This window comes from Equus quagga, unplaced genomic scaffold (genome assembly GCF_021613505.1).
Source record: "Equus quagga isolate Etosha38 unplaced genomic scaffold, UCLA_HA_Equagga_1.0 226_RagTag, whole genome shotgun sequence".
NCBI classification, from domain to species: domain Eukaryota; kingdom Metazoa; phylum Chordata; class Mammalia; order Perissodactyla; family Equidae; genus Equus; species Equus quagga.
The window spans coordinates 402,191-418,379 of NW_025799809.1; the positions used below are offsets into that span (position 1 = coordinate 402,191).

General features: G+C 42.9%; 1 protein-coding gene and 1 long non-coding RNA gene across 2 annotated transcripts in view; one reads left to right on the forward strand and one right to left on the reverse strand.

Moving 5' to 3' along the window:
• LOC124233787 (nesprin-2-like) overlaps positions 1–9,270 on the reverse strand; it is a 298,013-nt gene extending 288,743 nt beyond the window's left edge. Inside the window, exon 1 of the mRNA XM_046650989.1 lies at positions 9,151–9,270. The gene's annotated coding sequence lies outside the window, so the exon portion shown is untranslated. The remainder of the gene's footprint in view (positions 1–9,150) is intronic.
• Positions 9,271–9,419: 149 nt separating this feature from the next.
• The window catches only part of LOC124233788 (uncharacterized), a 62,515-nt gene continuing 55,745 nt past the window's right edge, over positions 9,420–16,189 (forward strand). The window contains exons 1-2 of the long non-coding RNA XR_006887142.1: positions 9,420–9,536; positions 9,918–10,089. This is a non-coding gene — a long non-coding RNA (uncharacterized LOC124233788). The remainder of the gene's footprint in view (positions 9,537–9,917; positions 10,090–16,189) is intronic.

Here is a 16,189-nt window from a genome sequence, read left to right on the forward strand (position 1 = left end):
GAAATGATATGTGTGGAATGTGCTCCAAAATAATCCAGCATGGGGGGATAGGTGAGGGTAAGGTAAAACCAGATTGGCAGGATTTGATAATTATTGACACTGGGTCATGTTTATACAGGGGTTCATTTTACTATTATCTTTCCTTTTGAATACATTTGAAATTTTTCATAACAAAGTTTTTTAAAACCTAATTTACACTTGCTCTAGTGTCTAGCATAACTTGACTATTTTGAATTTCTGTTTTACCCACAGAGCAATTAATGTTTTATGTGACACTTCATTAGTGCCAACACCGCCCTTAAAGTCAACAGGATAAAAATCAGATTTCTAAACCATCCTCATAGAATTTAGGAGCTGGAAGAAAAATCTCAGAGATCACCTACTCCTCTACAGCCAGTAGTTCACAATCTTGAGCATGTCAGGATCACCTGCAAGGCTTGTTGAACAGATGCTGGGGCCCACCCTCAAGGTCTCTGATTCAGTAGGTCTGATGCTGCTGGTGCCTGGACCACACTTGCAGAAGCACTGCTCTAAGCTTCCTCTGTGTTGCCCTGTTCATGTCTCACTGTAATGATCATCAGTTACCACACTGGAGTGCATGCTCCTCTGCCTGTGGGCCTTTCTCCTATTAGACAGTTGGCTCTCACAGGGCAACAGACATAAATTTTCACCAACATGCCAGAGTCCAGATTCAGCAAATGTTTACAAAATAAATTCATGTGTTGAATGAATTGAATTTTTCCACTCATTTATAGTTGAGTATTTGTCAATGTATTAACATTCAGAATAGGAGTGCATTTACACACCCAGATGGTGAGGAGGGAGCTGCTCGCTGATGACAAACTGCGAACACTGGCCGTACCTACAGGAAGACTAAAAGGCAGCTGGAACCAGAGCAACAAGTGGATGTCCAATTCTAGAGAGATCCAAGAACTGTGTCTCAGACTGGAGTTTTCGATCAAATATGGGCATCGACAAGCTGAAGCTGGAGGCTCACTTTTGTCAGATGTGTCACTTTGACCTGAGGAGCTATAACAGAGTATTTTCATCTCACACATCATCAAAAGAAAGAAATGCATTCAAACTCATCTCTCAAAGTTTCTCAGAGCCTGGTAAATGTCAACACGGGCAGACCGATTCCTTTGCCCCATCCACCTCCTCCTCCTAATGCCGCCCAAGGGCAAGAAAAGCAGCACATCACACTCAGCAGCATCTGTCTGAAGAGTTCTCCAAGTCCAGGAGTTCTGGACGTTGCAATGCCCACAGCATCCTGACGAATCTTTCTATCACAGCAAGGATCTGCTCAATGACAAGTCAGTGGATTTAGTTTAAGAAAATGAACTAAGCTCTGATTTCTGAATTTCACTACTTCTTTAAGGTTTATTCTAACTTGCGAAGTTAGAATATATATTTATACATGTGAATCCAATAACCTCAGTATGTATGATTTCTTTATTTTCATTTAACAATAGTAAAATAAAGAATATAACATGTGTAACTGCATGGGTAAATATATAGTTTTTCACATTACTTAGATCCTTTTAAAAAATAATTAACTCCTCAAGCAAAAATAATAATGCAGTGTGGTGTTTATAACAAAAGAAAGTAAAATGTCTCACAATAAAACAAAGGTCAAGAGGAAAGAAATGGAAATACACAATTACAAAGTTTCCATACCATCCATGAAACGGTACAATATTAAACTTGAACGTAAACTGTGCGAAGTTAAAGATGTATACCATAAACCCTAAAGCAACCACTAAAATAACAAAATAAAGAACAAGAGCTGGGGCCAGCCCAGTGGCGCAGTGGTTAAGTTCGCACATTCCACTGCTCGGCAGCCTGGGGTTCGCTGGTTCGGTCCTGGGTGTGGACATGGCACTGCTTGGCACGCCATGCTGTGGTAGGTGTCCCACATATAAAGTAGAGGAAGGTGGCCATGGATGTGAGCTCAGGGCCAGTCTTCCTCAGCGAAAAGAGGAGGATTGGCAGCAGTTAGCTCAGGGCTAATCTTCCGTGGAAATAAATAAATAAATAATAAAAATGAAAAATAAAAAATAAATAAAGTAAAAGAAAAATACACAACTGTGTACTGGGAGGCTTTGGAGAGAAAAAGGAAAAATAAAATCTTTAAAAAAAAAATTGGGGGCGAGCCTGGTGGCACAGCGGTTAAGTTTGCACGTTCCGCTTCAGCAGCCCGGGATTCGCAGGTTCAGATCCCGGGTGTAGACACGGCAACGCTTGGCAATCCATGCTGCGGCAGGTGTCCCACGTATAAAGTAGAGGAAGATGGGCATGGATGTGAGCTCAGGGCCAGTCTTCCTCAGCAAAAAGAGGAGGACTGGCTGCAGATGTTAGCTCAGGGCTAATCTCCCTCAAAAACAAGCAAACGAACAAAATTCAATTAATCCAAATGCAGGCAGGAAAAGAGGAAAAAGGAAACAAAGAACAGATGAGAAAAAACAGAAAACAAATAGCAAGATTATAGATGTAAACCTAACCAAATCAATAATCACTTTAAATATAAATGGTCTAAACACCCCAATTGAAAGGCAAAGACTGTCACATTGTATAAAAAAGCAATATCCTTCAAGGAGGTGGAGCATAACTCTCCATTCCTTAAGTGTGAGCTGCACATAGAGACTTCCTTCCCCAAAAGTACAGTACAGAAGGAAAAGAGCAACTTTACAGAGAAGAAGCCTGACAAACTCTACCTCAGCCAGGTGATCAAGGTTAACATGCATAGTGATGTCATGTTGATGGTATGTTCCTTTGACACGGTGTAATGAGAATACACAATCTTTTCAAATGCACAGAACACATTCACCAAAATAAATTATATTCTGAGCCATAAAATAACTTTCAGTAAATGTAAAAGGATTCAAGTCATACAAAGTTGCTCTTTGGCAACAACGGAATTAAACTAGAAACCAAAAACAGAAAGATCTCTGGAAAGTCCACAAATATCTGCAAACTAAATAATGTACTTCTAGGTAACCCAGGGTCAAAGAATAAATCAAAAGGAAAATTAAAAAGTATCTTGGGGCCAGCCCGGTGGCATAGTGGTTAAGTTCGCATGCTCTGTTTGGCAGCCCAGGGTTCACAGGTTCGGATCCCAGGTGTGGACCTACACACCACTCACCAAGCCATGCTGTGATGGCATCTCACATAAAATAAAGGAAGACTGGCACAGATGTTAGTTCAGCAAGCATCTTCCTCAAACAAAAAGAGGAAGATTGGCAACAGATGTTAGCTCAGGGCCAATCTTCCTCACCAAAAAAAAAAAAGGATCTTGAACTGAATAAAAATGAAATCACATCATATCAAAATTCATAACATGTCACTAAAGCAAAACTTAAGAGGAAATTTACAGGACAAAACACCTATATCAGAAAAGAAAAAGGTTACAAATCAATGACCTAAAGGAACTAGAATAAGAAAAGCAAATTAAGGGGCCAGCCCTGTGGCCTAGTGGTTAAGTTCAACACACTCCACTTTGGTGGCCTGAATTCAGTTCCTGGGCACAGACTTATACCACTCATCAGTGGCCATGCTGCAGCAGCAACCCACATACAAAAGAGGAAGATTGGCACAGATGCTAGCTCAGGGTGAATCTTCCTCAGCAAAAAAAAAGAAAAAGAAAAAGAAAAGCAAATTAAACCCAAAGGAAGTAGAAGAAAGAAAATAATAAGGATCAGAGTGAAAATCAGTTAAAAAGAAAATAGAAAAACAAGAGAGAATATCAATGAAACAAATAGCTGGTTCATTGAGAAGGTCAATAAAATTGATAAACCTCTAGCCTAGGGTTTCTCAACCTTGGCACAACTGACATTTTGTGTGAAAAATTCTTTGTTGAGAGGATCTCTCCTGTTCATTGTAGGATCTTTAGCAGCATTCTTGGCCTTGACCCACTAAATGCCAATGCCCCCCACCCAAGACACATTGTTTCCAGGTATTATCTCATCTCCAGAAATTGCCAAGTGTTCCCAGTGGCAGTAGGATGAACGTCAACCCATACTTCACACCATAAACAAAACGTAACTCAAAGTAGATGGACCTAAATGTAAAATAAAAAAACTTTATTGTTTTACACTCTATTATAGAGGTTTCCTACAGTGTTATAACCCTTAGGGAAAATATCTTTGTGACCTTGAGTTAGGCAAAGACGTCTTGGGTTCAACACCAAAATATACTCCATGAAAAAATAAATTGATAAATTGAACATCATTAAAATTTAAAACTTCTGATCTTCAAAGATACTGTTAAGAGAATGTAAGACGAGCAACAGACCGAAAGTAAATATGTGCAAATCATGTATCTGATACAGGATTTGTATGCAGAATATATGAAGAACTCTCAAAACTCAATAAGGGGAGCTGGCCGGGTTACACAGTGGTTAGGTTCACACGCTCTGCTTTAGCAGCCCAGGGTTTGCCAGTGCAGATCCCAAGTGCAGACCTATCCACCCGCTTATCAAGCCATTCTGTGGCAGGCATCCCACATATAAAGTAAAGGAAGATGGGCACAGATGTTAGCTCAGGGCCAGTCTTCCTCAAAAAAAAAAAAAACCCTCAATAATAAGGAAGCAGCCAACCCAATAAAAAATGTAAAAAGAAATTTCAACAAAGAAGATATGTGAATGGTAAATAAGCACATCATTAGTCATCAGGGAAATGCAAATTAAAACCACAATGAGATACCACTACGCATCTAGTAGAATGGCTATGAAAAGCTTGACCATACCAAGTGTTGGCAAGGATGCAGAGCAACTGGAACTCTCATACACTAGTTTGGAAATATAAAATGATATAAACACGCTAGCAAAGTATGGTAGTTTCTTAGAAAACTAAACACATACCTACCATAAGATCCAGCCATTCTACTCCTAGACATTTATCCAGGGGAAACGAAAGCAGACGTCTAAGCAAAGACTGTACATAGTGTTCAAAGCAGCTTTATTTTTAATAGCTAAAATCCGGAAAAAAACCAAATGTCTACCAATAGGTGAATGGATAAATGAACTGGGGTATATCCATACAGTGGAACACCACTCAGCAAGAAAAAGGAATTGACTGCTGATACACACAACAACATGGATGGATCTCAAAATAATTATACTAAGTGAAAGAAGCCAAACAAACAAGAGAACATACTGCATTATTCCATTTATCTAAAGTTCTAAAAACACAAACTAATCCACAGGGTCAGAGCCATCACTGGTTGTCTAGAGGAGGAGGATGCAGGGTGGAGGGAGGGGTCAGAGAACGAAGGTTTCACAGGTCTATACACAAGCCAAAAACTTAGCAAACTTTACACTCTAAATATGTACAGCTTACTATGTGTCAATTACTCAATAGAGTTGTTTTAAAAATTATCACACAAAACCAGAAAGTATGGACAATTTAAGATAACAACAATCAAAAAAGAAGAATAGAACCTGTGATTTCTCGAAGAATTACAGGCTTTAAACATAAGCGATTTTACATTATTCAGACACAATCCCATATTTGGTGAAAGTAGGAAAGGGGGCATATGACACAGGTCATTGGTAGATGTGAAAGCAAGAAAAAAAAGCTAACAGTGAAGCCCTCAAGGTTACTGCATTTAATATTAACATTATTTCTTAATTAAGATATAGCTAATCTGAAATCTTTCATAATAATAAAAAAAGGAAAAACGATTTAGTTCTTTCCAGAGTGGTCTGCCCCATTCCCAGGCAGAATTAGGGCCCCCTCCCCCCATACCCCCCAGGGATGGATCTTTTCTGGCACTGCCACATGGATACAGCAATGGCGTGTCTTCCCAGGACACAAACAGCTCCATCAGCACAGGGACTGTCTTTCGATGTTGGCATGGTGGTCAAATATCAGTGTTTTGGACTCTGAGAGCCTGGCTTCCCATCCTAGGCTGTGCCATTCACCTACTGCGTAACCTCGGAAAGTTACTTAATCTCCCTGATGCCCAGTTTTATAAACTATAAAACAGGGCTAACAGGTATACATGAGGATTCAGTGTGAATCTATCCACACCATGGCCTGCATGCTCTGACACCTGATTACCACTCTATCTTCATTTACTTCTCTCCCTCGAGCTGACAGTGCTCAGCCACAACGACCTTCTCTGAGTTCCAGTGAATCCACACACCACCAGCTCTTTCCTGGCTCAAGGCCTTTGCGCATGCTGTCTCCTCTGCTGATCTTCTACGCCTCTCTCCTCTCCACAACCTCCTACCCCACAACAACAGGGCTGGCTCCTTCCTATCAAAGCCTCAGCTTACATGTCCCCTGCATCCAGAGAGAAGCCTTCTTATATTCACACAGGGCCCCTGGCTATTCTATGTCTCAGCATCCTGTTGTTCCCCTCTCCATCCAACAACATTCATTCAACAAACTTCGTGAGGACCTGCTGTATGCCAGGCACCGTTCCAGATTCTGAGGACACAACAGTGAATACAACAGCTCTGATGGAGTGTACATTCGAGTCGGGGAAGACAGACCACAAATGCGTAAAATGTAGAACGTGTTAGTCAGATGGTCATAAGTGCTATGGAGAAAAAAAAATAAATTGTGAAAGGGGGAATGGGAGTTGCAAGGGTGGTTGTGAGCTTAAATCTGGGGTTTCGTGAAGGCTCACTCAGAATTAACACTGAGCAAAGACGTGAAGGCGGTCAGGGAGAGAACCTTACAGATATGGGGGCTGGGCGAGGGGCACTCCAGGCAGAGGAAACAGCAAGTCCAAAGGCCCTCACACAGCAAGGAAGCTAGTTCGGCTGTAGAAGTCTGAGTAAGAAGAGCGGCAGGTAATCAAAAAGGTGACAGGATTGGGAGTGAGGAGGACCACGGGGCAAAGTCCTGGGGACCACTGTCAGGTCTTCGCCTTTCACCCAGAGGGAGATGGGAAGCCATCGGAGGGTTTGGAACAGAGTGAGGTGATCTGATTCCAAAACCTGTGATTCGTTTGGTAATGTTTTTTACGCTCTGCCTATCTTCCCCACCAGACAAGGGCGTGAACCCTAGCTGTCCTGTGCAGTTATGTTACAACTCCAGCACCTAGCACAACACGTTGCAGGCACTCACTAAGTACTTACTAGATGAATGTAGTAATCTGTGTAAAGTATTTACTGATACAAAATAAGCATTCTATGCATGGTAACTACTATTATTTGGAACCCCAGAGTCCAGCACAGTGGCTGGCATAAGGTAAGAGCTTGTGTGAGTAAACGAAGGAATGAATAATTTTGTGAAATTATTGTAAACCTATATTTAAAACATGTGATGCATAACGACAAGTGAATCCATTGCTTTTCACCCTTTCCCTTACTTATTAAGACCTGACTGATTCTGTTTTTAAGCTTTACATTAAACTCTCAGGTTACACTACTGAGAACACCCCTACCTAGAATAACCTCATTGTGACTCAGTTCTCTAAACGTCCTGCGATACCCTGCAAACACAGTTAGCGCTAATGCACTGAAATGCTTGTAAAATTTCTACCCGGGGAAATTCATTCACATGATATGTTTTTTAAATATTTTTAATGTACAAGGCTGAGCTGAATCCAAACTGGTTTCATTTTGATTTTTGCTGAACTCACATAAAACTCATTAACTTAAACATGTGGACAAACAACTAAGAACTCCCACTTTTTACTTTTGACATCTCCAGAGTCTTCACCAGGAAAAAACTTGAGGATTATACCTGTTCCCTTCTCCCTAGGGGTGCTTGGGGGAGGGCGGGGCGGGAGGCGTAATGGCGAGGCTAAGGCAGTTCAGTGATTATTTCAGGAAGAGCCCTTGGGAGTCTCAAGAGAGTTTTCCAGAAAGAAAACTAAAGAAAGAGTCATGCATCCAAGTATAAAAACACACCAAATGTCCCATCTCATAAAAGGTGAACACTCTCCCTTGATGTTTACAATGTCTCAGGGGCAGGGCCCCGGGCGGTGAGAGGGCCAGGTGTGGTTCAGGCGTTTCACTGTAAACCCCACCCCTAAAAGTGGTCGCAGCCATCCTAGCACGGTCACATTCTATCTGCAAAGGAGGACTTCGGAGCTGTGGGAACTCCTAGAAAAGCAAAGTTGCTTGAAATCAAACTTTAAAAAAAGAAAAAAAACTGATGCAAAAGCGTTGAGCGGCTAGAAAGAACCTCCAGTTCGGCTCGGACTTGCCGGTGCTTGTACACAATCGTGCCCGCCGGCATCTGGCTCAGACGCTCCCTTCCACTAGGGGAGGGGAAATAATAACTTTCGGAAATAACAGGCGCCCACAAAGGCAAATGTTACAGAGGACTTCTCAACCTCCATCGAATAGGGTGGCTAATGTTGTTTTGAGCAGCACTGATTCCACACAAGTGCCCCAGTCCCCGCTTTATTTTAATAGAAGAAAAATCACCTAAGAAGGAGAAGGTGCTACCGTTAGACCCTCAAGGCAATTTCAGACAACAAAGACCCCAAGCAATCAAAATGGAATTATAATCCGAGCGTCCGAGCGGCCCCACCTCGGAGGCGCTTGGCCGCCGCGCCCGCCGCGGTTCCCCGAGTGCCCGGGCCGGCGGGTCCCCGCGCCCTCTCCAGCCCGGGTGCGCCCCGGCCCGCGGGGTCTCGGGGACCCGGGGCGAGCCCCGCGCCGCCCACGACTCGGTGATCTCCGCGCCACGGCTCTCCGCCTTCTGTCTCACGCGGCGTTCAAAATCTTTCCCGCCCAGGCGTGACGCGAGGACAGAAAACAATCAGCAGACCCCGAGCGCGGGGCCCTGGGCCCGCGGGGGCGGCGGGGGGATCAGGGCCGAGCCCCCGCGCAGCCCCTTTCCCAGCCCGGCGAACCAGCAGGCTGGGGCCCGGAGGTGACACAAAGAAGCCGGAGAGACAAACGCCACCCGCTGGCGCTCGCTCCAATCCCCGGAGCGCCCCGCCCGCTGACAAGTTTGTGGCGCCCTCCACGCACCCCGCTCTCCCCACCCGGGCAAAGTTTCCCGTGGCCGGGCTCGGACCCCAGCCTCAGGTCGGTCCCCTTCTCCCGCCGCCCCCGCCCCGGCTCGGGGACCTTTCCCTCCCTCGCCCTCGCCCCCGTCCCTCCCTCCCGCCCCCACCTCCCCGCCCCAGCCCGCTCTCTCTCCGGGACGCACTGGGGTGCTGGGGCCCCGCGGCCGCGCTCACCCGCGGCCGGCCCGGCGAGGGGCGAGGGCGCAGGCCGGGGCCGGCCCAGGTCGGCGCCCGGCTTGCCTTGCTCCCGCGATCGCGCCCTCTGCTCGTTCTCCCGCTCGCTTTTTCGGTCCAGCCGAAGGCACAGGGCGCAGCAGAGCGCGCTCCGCTCCTTGGCGCTCGGAAAGCTGCAAACCACGCCCCGCGCCTTCCCCGCCCGCCGCCCGCCGCCGAGTCCCGCGCTCGCCGCTCGGCGGCCACTGTCGAGCCCGCCCGCGAGCGCCGGGGGCGGAGCAGCCCGCCTCCCCCCGCAGGCCCCGCGGCAGCCCAGGGCCGGCAACTTTCCTTCGGTGCTTTGGAACCTCTGAGATGGTCTGAGGAAGATGCTAACTAGAATGCAGGTAAACGACCGGGGGCGGGGGATGGAGGAAATGTCACACACTCCCTCAAAAAAGCTTTTCTGGCAGATTTCAGAGAGAAATTTCTCTAACATTCTTGGACTCCTGGGTGTTGGAAGTCGGGGTAACACAGCGTGTCTGCAAATTAGCTACGAAATCTTGATCCAGTCATTTAACCTTTGTGGACTCTTTGTAAAAAGGAATTCGGATTGGATGGCCTTAAGATCTGGATCAGGATTTCTAATAGCGTGGTCCGGACCTTAGGCTCACCTAGAGGGAAGAGGAGGTGCTTGTTAACAATGCCCATTACTGGGTCCCTCCCTCCCCTTGGACGCGGGGGATGGAGAAGGGCCTCAATCTCATGACACGATGTACATCTTCCAGGTCTGAAACTCAGTGGAAACTGGATCCTTGGGAATGCGTCCTGCAGGTGCCAGTTTGATTTTCCAACAAATTACTCAGTGCTTTTGGACTCAGGATGATGTCAGTTGGCTCCCACTTACCTCCTGCGCTGCTATTACATTACTACTAAAGCACTCGAGGTCCTAGATGAAAGGTATTGTATCAGCTCATTATTATTACATAAAGAAGCAGTGACTTTAAAGTGTTTCTCTATTGAGTTTGTATGGCAATCAAATTTAACTTCTTAAAAGTTCAAGTTCATATATATTGTGTGGCTACAGACTCTTTCCTGGATTACTTAGTTAAGTTCGGTGCTTATGACCCAGACTAAAGGGTAAGGAGCAGAGATTATTAGAGGTTTGATAATGCATTCAGATAATATACATTAAAGGAAAAAATTGGTTGTAAATTGTACCCACAATTTGGAACAGTTATTTCAAAAACTTGTATGTCTGTGCCAGAATGTTTCAGATGAGTTGTTTGAAATGCACATTTTATTGACAGTCAATAACTCAACTCTTCACGAAACAGCACATTACCTATGTACACCTCTTTTTTTTTTTTTTTTTTTGCTTTTTCTCCCCAAATCCCCCCAGTACATAGCTGTGTATTTTTAGTTGTGGGTCCTTTCTAGTTGTGGCATGTGGGACGCCGCCTCAACGTGGCCTGATGAGCCGTGCCATGTCCACACCCAGGATCCGAACCGGGGAAACCCTGGGCCACTGAGAAAGAGCACACGAACTTAACCACTCGGCCACGGGCAGCCCCTACCCATCATTTCTTGTGTTCCAAGGTAATTGTTCCAGTAATATCTCTTCTCTTCTTGGTCTACCTAGGTTCGTGTTATTTATTATTAATGGTTTGGGTACAACAAAGGTCTATAAAGCAAGAAGATCCTTCTGGTCCTGGTGTGTCTTTTCACAGCACTGTTTTGCCTGATACAATACATGGAAATCACAGAGCCTGTTTTGGGGAGAGCTTGGGCTCCAGGGTTCTCAGAGCTGTCTCCAAAGCGTTGTCTGCTATTTTCCTTCTTTGTTCTATTCATTCTACTCATTTCCATTTTACCTTGGTTGCTTCCTTTACAGTAAATGCTGCAAAATCATCATGGCAACAGTCGCTGGAGAAAATGTTATAAATAATTTTTTAATTATTGTTCCCTTGTAGGCATCTATGCTACAAGTCTTCAAAGTTAAAGGACTGTTGTTTCATGTTGTGTCTAGTGCACCTAAGAGAGTCTGGAATAAAATGTCTGAAAATGTTTTCAAATGTCCCCAGTTAGAGCCTTCTAATTACCTGTAGTGTTTCCTAGCCATGTCAGTTTGGACATGAAATTAATACCTACTTTTAAATCAGCAAATCTGACTAATGGGAAGAGCACAGGAACAGATCCTCTTCACTTTGAAATGAAAATAAAATGTAATACTAAGCCAAACAGAGACACACCTGATTCTTTTGAAACACGACCCTGGGCATGTAAATGGATGGCTGCTATGCTTGCATCTCTGACTACGGGGTAAGGGTTGCCATGAAGCCAGCCGTGCCCACATTCTCTCATGCACGAAAACACAGCCATAGTCCAGTAAGATCGCATGAAGTCATGTTATGCCTCTTCGCTATTATTTACATCAGGGCTCTATATTTATAGCAAAGTATCCGTTCACCTCGACAGCCCACCTGAGAGACTTAGCCAGCTCCAATTGTGGTAAACACAAGTTTTGCAAATTGATCAAACTGAAAGCACATCTGTGACTTGGTACACAAGCGTGCTGTGGCATATGGTGAGAGCCACTGAAGCAGACATTCAATACATACTGGCATGTTGTTCTGAGCAGGACAAAAAACATGGTCTGAGGCACTCAAGCGAGTTGGACATCCTCATGCCACTGAAGGAACTAAACTCAGCACTCTTGACCATAGGCTGCAACTCCTCTCTGTCACAGCTTGGATTTCTCTGAACTAGAGTTGTTTACATTCCTGTATCCCACACTAGACTGTGAGTTCCTTGTCTTTGCATGCAGAGTACCTAAATAAGAATGGCAAGGAATTTTATCCTGGGAGTAAATTCTAGTCTTGTGCTCGGGTGCCATGTTGAGAAGATTGTGGGGCTGCATCTGGGTTTGGCAAAGTTGACTATTAAGTGAGTCTCTGCTGAGGGCACAGAAGCGGGGGTGGGGGGGCAGGAGGGAAGGAGTATTCACCCTAGTATCATCTTTTATCAACCGTGAGAGTAAAGGAGATAATAGTGTTAAATGATTGCCCAGATGGATAAGTAAACTTAAGAACAACACAAAGTATCTTTAGCCAAAGAGGCAGGTATAATATTAATTAATTTGAGGCAGCATGAGACCATCTATCTTAGCACTAGCCTCTATTTTATTGACAACGTTACTACTAAAGACAAAAGGAGATTGGCTTAGAGCTAAACACTCCTTGTTAGGATGCTAACTCTGCCAATCTCAAGGAACAGTGTTTTGCCACAATATTTGTACCACACTGGGAGCACTTGTGTGAGCCTGGGATGAAAATAGCTGGCCAGGAAAACAGCTTTGTTCCTCTCTGTCTAAGAGCTCAATCACACCCATCACTGTACAGGCCTGAACTCCTTATCTCATTCTGGTCTTATTTCCTGCCAAACCTGGAAACTAACAGAAATAAATGTTGGCTAATCGCTCCCTTGACCGATGTGATCTTTCTGACCATTGTCCCAATTCAAGTAGAAAGTTGTGTCCAAAAGTATGCAAGTGTACACTGCCAATTTATGCAGTATATGGTCTCCAAAAATACTGAGCCAATCGATCGAGTTTCTGCCAATTGAATCAGAGAGTCCAACATTCTAGAGGTTGAAAAAAATTAAAACGAATATGCCGTGATTCGATGAAATCATATATGTAAAGCGGTAAGGGTGGAGCTTAGCATGCAGTAAGCACTCAACAAATGATAGTTGTTATTGTAATTATTTTCATCAGTAATATTGGGGCTTAGAAGGATATTATTTCAAAAGCACTTTTATTGAATTGGTAAATAGAGTATTGGATTAAAAAATATTCCCTAACTCATCTCATTTTACACAGGAGAAGATTGAGGCCTTAGGGTAAAATATTTGCCGAATGGCATAAAATTAGTAGTGGCAGTCCCTGGATTAGAACCTAGGAAAGTTTTTAGCAGAAATAAATGTATCATTTAGAGGAATCCTGTTGTATATCTTGTTATTTGTTTGACTCGCAAATGCAAAGCATTGAATTAATCATACTGCTCAGCTCACAATAAAAAAAACAATAAAAGTAAGAGACATTAACATATCTCTCTCAGGCCAAGTCAGGTCTAGTGGATCAAATTAAGTAGAGATATAGAAAATCTAAACAACATAATAAATAAAGTAGATCTCATGGATATATTGATATATTTTACACCTTAAAAATAGAGAATATAAAGGCCGGCCCTGTGGCCTAGTAGTTAAGTTGGTGTGCTCCACTTTGGCAGCCTGGGTCTGGTTCCCAGTTGCGGACCTACAGCACTCATTGGTGGCCATGCTGTGGCAGAAACCCACATACAAAATAGAGGAAGATTGGCACAGATGTTAGCTCAGGGTGAATCTTCCTCAGCAAAAAAAAGAGAGAGAGAGAGAATAGACTTTCTTCTCAGACACTTATGGACTCAGTTCTAAAAACTGACTTTATATGTCACAAAGAACTCCTCAATAGAATAATAAAGTAGAAAAAATGCAAATAATATTTTAATTAAACAATAATAGTAATTAATACTATAATAAAATGAAAATTGATAACAAAATCAGAAAACAAACTGCTTTCCACCTGGAAATTTTAAAGTGTGCTATTAAAGAAGTGTTGGATGAAAGGGAAAATATTTACAAATTGAACTCAATTTCTAAAGAAATAATGATAATGGAAAATACGTATCAGAATCTCTTAAAAATAAATCAACAATTACAGAAAAGCTTATAGCTTTCAAATATCTATATAATGAAAATAAAAGAATGACTATAAACAAATTACATTTCTTTTCCTTCCTCCTCTTTTTGCTGAGGAAGACTGACCCTGATCTAACATCTATGCCCATCTTCCTCTACGTTATATGTGGGATGCTTGCCACAGCATGGCTTGACAAGCGGTGTGTATGTCCGTACCTGGGATTGCAACCAGTGAACCCCAGGCCACCAAAGCAGAATATGCAAACTTATCCGCTGTGCCGCCAGGCCGGCCCCAACAAATTACATTTCTAACTCAAAAACATAAACCAAAGAAAAGCAGAAGATGGGGTTGACCCAGTGGTATAACAGTTAGGTTGACTGCTCTGCTTTGGCAGCCTGGGGTTCACTGGTTTGGATCCTGGATACAGACCTGTGTGCCACTTATCAAGCCATGCTGTGGCAGGCATCCCACATATATAGTAGGGGAATATAGGTACAGACGTTAGTTCAGGGCCAATCTTCCTTAAAAAAAAAAAAAGAGGGAAGAAAATAAAGATAAAAGCAGAAATCAGTGAAGTTGAAGACAGAGAACCAATAGGATCAATAAGTAAATCAACATGCTGATTATTTGAGGGGAAAAAAAGATTTTCATAGCAGACCACTAATAAACCTAATCCAGAAAAAGAGGAAGAAAACATAAACATTCAAAATAAGAACTGATAAAAGGGGGTATAGCTGTTAAAACAGAAAATTGTGTAGTATTATGTCATTATTTTCATGGTATCATGGTAATACATTTGACCTGGATTTACCGGAAATCACAATATTCCAATATTAATCCCAGTAAAGATAGAAAGTCTAGACAAACCAATTTTATTAGAAGAAATAAAGATATCAAAGAAGTACCCACACAAAAAAGTACCAGGTCCAGATGGGTTCACAAGGAAATTCTTCTAAATCTCCAAGATCTGAGACTTAGATGCTATCCACATTGTTTGAGAGCATCTTAAAAGAAGAAAACCTTCCAAATTGTTTGTACAAAGCTAGTATAGCATCAACTTCAAAATATGACAGAACTGCACCACTCTCACTTATGAATATGGGTGTAAAAAATTCTAAGTCAGATATTAGCAACAGAATCCAAAAGCACATTTAAAAGAATAGTTTATGCAAACCCACTCCTGAGATTTACCCAAATGAGTTGAAAACTTATGTCCACACAAGGATGTTTATAACAGCTTTATTCATAATTGCCAAAATGTGGAAGCAACTATGTCCTTCAGCACATGAATGGATAAATAGTCTGCAGTATATCCACTGGAATATTATTCAGCACTAAAAAGCACTATTAAGCCATGAAAAGACACAGAGGAATCTTAAATGCATATTACTAAGTGAAAGGAGCTAATCTAAAAGGCTACATACTATATGACTCCAAATATATGACATTGTGGAAAAGGCAAAACTATGAAGACAGTAAAAAGATCAGTGGTTTCCAGGAGATGGGGTGAAGGAGGAGTAAATAGGCAGCGCCCAGAGGATTTTGAGGGCCATGACACTGTTCTGTGTGATACTATAATGGGTGATGCATGTCATTACACGTTTGTCCAAACTCATAAAATGTGCAACACCAAGAGTGAGCCCTAATGTAATGACTTTGGGTGACAATGATGTGTCCATATAGGTTCACTGACTGTAACAAATGTACCACTCTGGTGTGGGATGTTGATAGTGGCAGGGACTTTGTGTGTAGGGGGTCAACAGGTATATGGGAACTCTCTGTACCTTTCTCTCAATTTTGGTGTGAACGTAAAACTGCTCTAAAAAATAAAGGTTATTAAAACTAAACGAACAAACAAAAAAAAGACTTCATGACCAAGATGGATTTATTCTAAGAATGTAAGGATAGTTCAATATTAAGAAGATCTTTAGGGGCCAGCCCCAGTGCCTAGTGGTTAAGTTCAGCGTGCTCCACTTTGTTGGCCCGGGGTTCGGTTCCCGGGCGTGGACCTACACCACTCATGTGTTAGTGGCAATGCTGTGCTGGCAGCTCACATACAAAAAGAGGAAGATTGGCAGGAGATGTTAGCTCAGGGCAGTCTTCCTCAGCAAAAACAAAAGAAACAAACAAAAAAGAAGATCTTTAATATAATTTATCATATTAACAGATAGAAGGAGAAAAATAAGATTATTTCCGCAGGTGCTAAAAAGGCCTTTGATACAATTCAGTATCTATTTCTGTTTAAAAAAAAAAATACACTCAGTGAAATAGGAATTGATGGATATGTAGAAGAGGAAGACAAATCCTCTACCCCCTGGGTCC